Here is a 9,499-nt window from a genome sequence, read left to right on the forward strand (position 1 = left end):
ACGACGCATGCGTCGTTTCTATGCTTGCGTTTTGTTGCAGAAATGCAACATGTAGTAATTTCTAGAGGCGTTTTTTTTCCGCAAAAAAACGTATTGCTGTCTATGTAAACGCATGCGTTTTTAAGCACATGCGTTTGGTTGCGTTTTAAACGCATGCGTTTCCATAGAAAAAAACAAGAATACACACTGATAAGCCATCCCCCACCGTCAAGGTGATAAAGGGATCCAAACCCTAACCCTACCCCTAACCCTAGGGATCCCAACTAGGGTTGAGCGAAACAGATCGGCCAATTTCAAAAGTCGCCGACTTTTGGCAAAGTCGGGGTTCGTTAAACCCGACCCAATCTCACTGTGGGATCGGGTCGGCGATCTTCGCTCCAAAGTCGGGTTTCGATTTATATATATATATATATATATATATATATATACAATGGTGTTCAAAAGTCCTGCATAGGCGTGAAGAAAACTATATGTTTCATACTTCTGCATCTCTACAGTGAAACTGGTGGAACATATATGTTTTTGTAATTCCTCATTGTATGCCATTTTTTTATGTCCCAAGTGTATAAATTGTTATGGTATGCGCATTTTTGATAATTTTTTTTACACCATAACCATACCTACACCAGTACAGTGTGTAGAATGGTGAACAGGTTTCTAAGTTCATTAACTTCCAATGCAAGTTCACACAGACTTAAATTTTACTTTTTAAGATTTATTATTTTGTATTTAATTCAGAGTCCTGAAAAGGGCCTTTTGAGTGCATCTTTAGCTTCTGATACTTTTTAGGCCAGCCTTTGCTCTTGAGCACCAGCTTGCATCTCTGTGGCATTGAGTGAACAAGCTTCTGCAGATGTTCACGAGTGATGATGTGGTTCCAGGCCTGTATCAGAGCCTCAATCAACTCACTCTTGGTCCTTGGCTGTTTTCTAGATATCTCTAATGATACCTTGTGCCACAAATTTTCAATTGGATTGAGGTCCGGGGACTGAGCTGGCCAGTCAATAGTAGCCACCTTGTTCTTCCAACACCATTGGCTACCATACAGCCCCAGACCATTACTTTCATCGGATGTTTCACAGAGAAGCTCAAACACTCTGGCTTGTACTCTTCATGTGGGAACCTTCTCACATAAGACTTGCCATCATTTCTTAAAATGCAAAAAGTGCTTTCATCACTAAACAGCACTTTTTCCCACTCCTCCTTCCTCCATTTTAAATATTTCAATGCCCACAGTTTTCGCCTTTGTCTTTGTATGGCTGTCATCAATGGCTTCTTTCGGGCCTTGCACCCTCTCAATCCTGCTTCGAAACATCTTTTCCTAACAGTTGATGTTGCTACCTCAATATTGCACTTTTCTTGCCATTCTCGCAGAAGCTGAGGAGAGGTGAGCTTTCGATTGGCAAGGGATGTTCTTATCAGTACTCTATCTTCCCTTTTAGTTGACTTTCTGGGCCGACCAGATCTGGGCCTGTCCTGGGTAATTCCAAGCTGCTTATGTTTCTGCTAAATTCTTACGACTGTACTCTGATTACAGCCGACCTTCCTTGCGATCTGAGGGCCAGTATAACCCTCTTCATGTAGCACCACAACTCGCACACGATCCTCCGCTGACAAAAATCTGAAGGCTCCCTTCATAAAACTCTACAGTATGATTCACTAGATAGACCAACAGATAAAACAAACAAACAAAGCAGCAGATGTGATGCAATGTAATGCAATGTGATTGGCTGCCATATCCAGGTTATGATTGGTCACAAGAACCTCATCTGTGATTGGCTAATTTTTGATCTGAAGCTGTACAATATTTAGTTGCGCTTTCAATTCCCATATTGTTGCAATAATTTCAGGCAAAACTGCTTCAAAAGCTAAAAATATTACAGCGAGAGAATGCAAAATTGTATTCTGAATAGTGTTGAGCATTCCGATGCTGCAAGTATCGGGTATCGGCCGATACTTGCTGTATCGGAATTCCGATACCGGGATTCCGATACTCTTGTGGTATCGGGTATCGCAACAACATTAATGTTAAAATGTGTAAAAGAGAGAATTAAAATAAAAAATATCGCTATACTCACCTCTCCGACGCAGCCGGGACTTCAGCGAGGGAACCGGCAGCGTTGTTTGTTTAAAATTCGCGCTATTACTTGGTTACGTGAATTCCCGGCTTGTGATTGGTCAGGTCGGCCACGTTGCCGGGACGCGGACCAATCACAGCAAGCCGTGACGAAATTACGTCACGGCTTGCTGTGATTGGTCCGCGTCCCGGCAATATGGCCGCCCTGACCAATCACAAGCCGTGACGTCACGGGAGGCTGGACACGCGCCCATTTTAAAATGAGCGCGTCCAGCCTCCCGGCTTGTGATTGGTTGACCGCGGCGCAACCAATCACAAGCCGTGACGTCACGGGAGGCTGGACACGCGCCCATTTTAAAATGAGCGCGTCCAGCCTCCCGGCTTGTGATTGGTTGACCGCGGCGCAACCAATCACAAGCCGTGACGTCACGGGAGGCTGGACACGCGCCCATTTAATAATGAGCGCGTCCAGCCTCCCGGCTTGTGATTGGTTGACCGCGGCGCAACCAATCACAAGCCGTGACGTCACGGGAGGCTGGACACGCGCCCATTTTAAAATGAGCGCGTGTCCAGCCTCCCGTGACGTCACGGCTTGTGATTGGTCAGGGCGGCCATATTGCCGGGACGCGGACCAATCACAGCAAGCCGTGACGTAATTTCGTCACGGCTTGCTGTGATTGGTCCGCGTCCCGGCAACATGGCCGACCTGACCAATCACAAGCCGGGAATTCACGTAACCAAGTAATAGCGCGAATTTTAAACAAACAACGCTGCCGGTTCCCTCGCTGAAGTCCCGGCTGCGTCGGACAGGTGAGTATAGCGATATTTTTTATTTTAATTCTTTCTTTTACACATTTATATGGTTCCCAGGGCCTGAAGGAGAGTTTCCTCTCCTTCAGACCCTGGGAACCATCAGGAACAGGGGCGTAACTACCGCGGTCGCAGGGGTCGCAATTGCGACGGGGCCCGCAGTGCTTAGGGGCCCACCCAGTCCAGCAGACTGGGCGGGCTCCTAAGAACTCTAAGCTACAAAATGGGCCGCCGGCCCTTTAAATAATTCTTCCTTACAGGCCCTGCTGCGCGTGCACTCGCGATCACGGGTGGGACTGCACTTGACCCGCAGCAGAGCCCCTCCACCGCAGAGAGCCGCACACCACTACTATAGCTGCCACTGCTCTGTGCGCACAGGACCTGTGATGAGGTCACAGGAGGGGAGGAGTTGGAGTCACATGATCAAGGGCTTCCGTGTAGTGCAGGACAGTAGTGCAGTGCTGTTTGTCATCGTGCTGGAGGAGGGTAAGCTTTTGTGTGAGGTCAGGAGGGGTTTGGGTGGATGTAGCAGAGCAGTGTGTGTATGAGGTGTACAGAGCGGAGCCGGGTGTGTATGAGGTGTACGGAGCGGAGCCGGGTGTGTATGAGGTGTACGGAGCAGAGCCGGGTGTGCATGAGGTGTACGGAGCAGAGCCGGGTGTGCATGAGGTGTACGGAGCGGAGCCGGGTGTGTATGAGGTGTACGGAGCGGAGCCGGGTGTGTATGAGGTGTACGGAGCAGAGCCGGGTGTGCATGAGGTGTACGGAGCAGAGCCGGGTGTGCATGAGGTGTACGGAGCAGAGCCGGGTGTGCATGAGGTGTACGGAGCGGAGCCGGGTGTGTACGAGGTGTACGGAGCGGAGCCGGGTGTGTACGAGGTGTACGGAGCGGAGCCGGGTGTGTACGAGGTGTACGGAGCGGAGCCGGGTGTGTACGAGGTGTACGGAGCGGAGCCGGGTGTGTACGAGGTGTACGGAGCGGAGCCGGGTGTGTACGAGGTGTACGGAGCGGAGCCGGGTGTGTACGAGGTGTACGGAGCGGAGCCGGGTGTGTACGAGGTGTACGGAGCGGAGCCGGGTGTGTACGAGGTGTACGGAGCGGAGCCGGGTGTGTACGAGGTGTACGGAGCGGAGCCGTGTGTGTACGAGGTGTACGGAGCGGAGCCGTGTGTGTACGAGGTGTACGGAGCGGAGCCGTGTGTGTACGAGGTGTACGGAGCGGAGCCGTGTGTGTACGAGGTGTACGGAGCGGAGCCGTGTGTGTACGAGGTGTACGGAGCGGAGTCGGGGGTGTACGGAGCGGAGTCGGGTGTGTACGGAGCAGAGTCGGGTGTGTACGAGGTGTCGCATCTCTGCTTCAGGAAAATGGCCGCCGCGATCTCCATCTGGGCACGCGCGGCATCCTGCGGCCATTTTCCTGAAGCCGCGGCCAGCAGAGCGCCGCTTCTGCGCACGCGCGGCCAAAGGAAGATGGCCGCCCCCACCGATCACCAATGAAATGTCGCACATCACGCTATTTTCACTCCCCTGTGCAGTGGATTCGGGACCTTGGGCATGCGCACACCACTACGCCACCAACGGAAAACTAAGCAAGATCTGGGGGAAGACACCACGCCCATCTGACCTGACCAGCCTGATTGACAGGCGAAAACGACTACTTTGGTAACGTATTTCGGCAGCATAGGTGGGGAATCGGGGTCCACAAAATACACTATTGCAATGCACAGCTCAGGCCCTATTTAACAGTATTTTTATCTCATACGGAAAAAACGGGGTGACAGGTGCCCTTTAAGAGAAAGCCAAAATAAACCCGGGACAGAAGGCGAGAGCAGGGGGGAGGTGCGGGACAGAGCCGCTTTAGGCTAGTTTCACACTAGCGTTAACTGCAATACGTCGCAAATGCGTCGTTTTGCCGAAAATACGCATCCAGCAAAAGTTCTTGCTGGATACGTTTTTTCGTCATAGACTAACATTAGCGACGCATTTGCGACGCATTGCCAAACGTCGCGTCCGTTTTGCGACGCTTGGGCGTGTGGTAGTGGACCGTCGGGAGAAAAAAACCTTACATGTAACGTTTTTTGCTCCCGACGGTCCACTTTTTCCGACCGCGCATGCGCGGCCGGAACTCCGCCCCCACCTCCCCGCACTTCCCCGCACCTCACAATGGGGCAGCGGATGCGTGGGAAAAATGCATCCGCTGCCCCCGTTGTGCGGCGGAGACCACACTAGCGTCGGGAACGTCGGCCCGACGCACAGCGACGGGTTGTTCCCGACGCTAGTGTGAAACTAGCCTTAGTCAGGAGAAGCTGAGGAGCTGCAGCCGGTTTACATCAGCCACCCCTGTACCAGAGAGGAGATTGTGAGTTGTGTATATGAGCTGGTATCTCTGGTGTGTGTGTGTGTGTGTGTGTGTGTGTGTGGTATCTGTAGTGTGTGTGTGATATCTGTAGTATGATGTGTGTGTGTGTGATATCTGTAGTGTGTGTATGTGTGTGTGTGTGTGATATCTGTAGTGTGTGTATGTGTGTGTGTGTATGTGTGTGTGTGTGTGATATCTGTAGTGTGTGTGTGTGTGTGTGTGTTATTTGTAGTGTGTGTGTGTGTGTGATATCTGTAGTATGATGTGTGTGTGTGTGATATCTGTAGTATGTCTGTGTGTGTGTGTGATATCTGTAGTGTGTGTGTGTGATAACTGTAGTATGTGTGTGATATCTGTAATATGATGTGTGTGTGATATCTGTAGTGTGTGTAATAACTGATGTGTGTGTGTGTGTGATATCTGTAGTATGATGTGTGTGTGTGATATCTGTAGTGTGTGTGTGATATCTGTAGTATGTGTGTGTGTGAGGCAGCGGCGTAACTACTACGGTCGCAGCTGCAAGCGGCTCTGGCAGGTCAGGGGGCCGTGAGTCCCCTTGAGCCTGTCTCCCTTATGCTTGTGTCCCCATGTGCCAGTCTCCCTTGCCCATTAGTCCCTGTGTGTCCCCATGTGCCTGTCTCCCTTGTCCCCTTATGCTTGTGTCCCTTGTCCCCGTGTGCCAGTCTCCCTTGCCCATTAGTCCCTGTGTGTCCCCTTGAGCCTGTCTCCCTTATGCTTGTGTCCCCGTGTGCCAGTCTCCCTTGCCCATTAGTCCCTGTGTGTCCCCATGTGCCTGTCTCCTATGTCCCCTTGTGCTTGTGTCAGTCTCCTTTGTCCCCTTGTGCTTGTGTCAGTCTCCTTTGCCCACTAGTCCCTGTGTGTCAGTCTCCCTTTCCCACTTGTCCCTGTGTGTCCCCTTGTGCTTGTATCCCTTGTCCCCTTGTGTCAGTCTCTTGCTCACTAGTCCCTATGTGTCCCCTTGTGCCTGTCTCCCTTGTCCCCTTGTGCTTGTCCCTTGTCCCCGTGTGTCAGTCTCCCTTGCCCACTTGTGTCAGTCTCCCTTGCCCACTAGACCCCTTGTATCCTTCTCCCCTGCCTCCTAGCCCCCATGTGTCCCCTAGTGCCTGTCTTCCTTGCCCCCTTGTTCCCTCTCCTCTGCCCCCTCGTCACCATTTGCTCGTGTCTTTGTCACTGCCCCTGTATGGAGGGGCTGCATTATACTATGAGGGGGGCTGCATTGTATTCTATGGGGCTTACATTGAATTTTATGGCGGGGGGGCCCCATTTGGAAGTTCGCACCGGGGCCCATAACTTTGTAGTTACGCCACTGATCAGGAATACCGTCCGATACATGAGTCCCATTGACTTGTATTGGTATCGGGTATCGGTATCGGATTGGATCCGATATTTTGCCGGTATCGGCCGATACTTTCCGATACCGATACTTTCAAGTATCGGACGGTATCGCTCAACACTAATTCTGAACAAAACCATATATAATATGTCATATTAGCATCAAAGATATTCGACAGAAAACGTTTAAAACTTGAAAAATCAATTCCTCCTATGCCTATGCAGGACTTTTGAACACCACTGTATATATATCTATATATATATATATATATATATATATACAGTATATATATGTCATTGAGACACATATATATATATCTATATTTATATTTACTTCAGCGCGATATAGCAGAAAAGCCGGTAATTCAATTGCCTGCTTTTCATTTCTCTTGCCTAAACCCGACATGATATGAGACATGGTTTACATACAGTAAACCATGTCATATCCCCCTTTTTTTTGCATATTCCACACTACTAATAGTAGTGTGTATGTGCAAAATTTCGGCGCTGTAGCTATTAAATTTAAGGGTTAAATCGCGGAAAAAATTGGCGTGGGCTCCCGCGCAATTTTCTCCGCCAGAGTGGTAAATCCAGTGACTGAGGGCAGATATTAATAGCCTAGAGAGGGTCCATGGTTATTGCCCCCCCCTGGCTACAAACATCTGCCCCCAGCCACCCCAGAAAAGGCACATCTGGAAGATGCGCCTATTCTGGCACTTGGCCTCTCTCTTCCCATTCCCGTGTAGCGGTGGGATATGGGGTAATGAAGGGTTAATGTCACCTTGCTATTGTAAGGTGACATTAAGCCAGATTAATAATGGAGAGGCGTCAATTATGACACCTATCCATTATTAATCCAATTGTATGAAATGGTTAAAAAAAAACACACACAATATTGCAAAGTATTTTAATGAAATAAACACACAGGTTGTTTTAATATTTTATTGCTCTCTCAATCCACCTGAAGACCCTCGCTCTGTAACAAAGGAAAAATAATAAACCAACAATATACATACCTTCCGATGATCTGTCACGTCCCACGATGTAAATCATCTGAAGGGGTTAAAATATTTTACAGGCAGGAGCTCTGCTAATGCAGCTGTGCTCCTGCCTGTCAAACCCCGGTGAATGAAGGTAATGTAGGTCAATGACCTGTAGTTACCTTCATTCGCGGTGATGCGCCCCCTGCTGGATGTCCCTCGAACGTGGGAAAATATTCAGAAAAGTTACCAGGCTCGAGGTCATATGAGGACATCCAGCAGAGGGCGCATCACCGCGAATGAAGGTAATGTAGGTCAATGACCTGTAGTTACCTTCATTCGCAGTGATGCGCCCTCTGCTGGATGTCCTCATATGACCTCGAGCCTGGTAACTTTTCTGAATATTTTCCCACGTTCGAGAGACATCCAGCAGGGGGCGCATCACCGCGAATGAAGGTAACTACAGGTCATTGACCTACATTACCTTCATTACCAGGGGTTTTACAGGCACGAGCACAGCTGCATTATAGCAGAGCTCCTGCCTGTAAAATATTTTAACCCCTTCAGATGGATTTACATCGTGGGACGTTACAGATCTACGGAAGGTATGTATATTGTTGGTTTATTATTTTTAATTTGTTACAGAACGAGGGTCTTCAGGTGGATTGAGAGAGCAATAAAATATTACAACAACCTGTGTGTTTATTTCATTAAAATACTTTGCAATATTGTGTGTGTGGTTTTTTTAACCATTTCATACAATTGGATTAATAATGGATAGGTGTCATAATTGACGCCTCTCCATTATTAATCTGGCTTAATGTCACCTTACAATAGCAAGGTGACATTAACCCTTCATTACCCCATATCCCACCGCTACACGGGAGTGGGAAGAGAGTGGCCAAGTGCTAGAATAGGCGCATATTCCAGATGTGCCTTTTCTGGGGTGGCTGGGGGGCAGATGTTTGTAGCCAGGGGGGGCCAATAACCATGGACCCTCTCTAGGCTATTAATATCTGCCCTCAGTCACAGGCTTTACCACTCTGGCGGAGAAAATTGCGCGGGAGCCCACGCCAATTTTTTCCGCGATTTAACCCTTAAATTTAATAGCTACAGCGCCGAAATTTTGCACATACACACTACTAACATTAGTAGTGTAGAATATGCAAAAAAACAAAAAAATGGGAGATATGGCATGGTTTACTTTATGTAAACCATGTTTCATATCATGTCGGGTTTAGGCAGGAGAAATGAAAAGCAGGCAATTGAATTACCGGCTTTTCTGCTATATCGCGCTGAAGTAAATATAAAAATATATAGATTTCCCATTGACTTGCATTGGGTTTCCTGTTTCGGCCGATTCCCTGACCCCGACTTTTCAAGAAGATCGGCCGATTTCACTCTACTCGACTTTTGAGAAAGTCGGGTTTCGCGAAACCCGACTCGACCTCAAAAAAGGAAAAGTCGCTCAACCCTAATCCTAACCCTAACCCTCGACCTCAAAAAAGGAAAAGTTGCTCAACCCTAATCCTAACCCTAACCCTAGGGATCCTAACCCTAACCCCAACCCTAGCTATTTCTATTTATAGTGGGTTTTCTTGTTCATTTTGATGATTGGCAGCTGTCACACACTTCTCAGCATGCGTTTCAAAAACGCAAACGCAGGAAAAAATGCATGTAAACGCGGCAAAACGCAGCGTTTTTTTACCGCATGCGAAAACGCATGCATCTAAAAAACACAGCGTTTGCACGCGTTTACATGCGTTTTTTTCACCACCTGCATTTTTAAACGCAAATGTGAAACTAATCTAATATATGGTCCCCAGATAGGGAACGTATCAGATATTAAACTGATAAGAACAGATACTACACTACATCTTGAGAGGCGGCGACGACGGATGCAAAAGGCCGAGAAGCGAT

General features: G+C 48.6%; 1 pseudogene; it reads right to left on the reverse strand.

Moving 5' to 3' along the window:
- Positions 1 to 9,268: 9,268 nt before the first annotated feature.
- On the reverse strand, positions 9,269 to 9,499 carry LOC143777393 (U2 spliceosomal RNA; annotated as a pseudogene).

The sequence above is a fragment of the Ranitomeya variabilis genome, chromosome 5, assembly GCF_051348905.1.
Source record: "Ranitomeya variabilis isolate aRanVar5 chromosome 5, aRanVar5.hap1, whole genome shotgun sequence".
NCBI classification, from domain to species: domain Eukaryota; kingdom Metazoa; phylum Chordata; class Amphibia; order Anura; family Dendrobatidae; genus Ranitomeya; species Ranitomeya variabilis.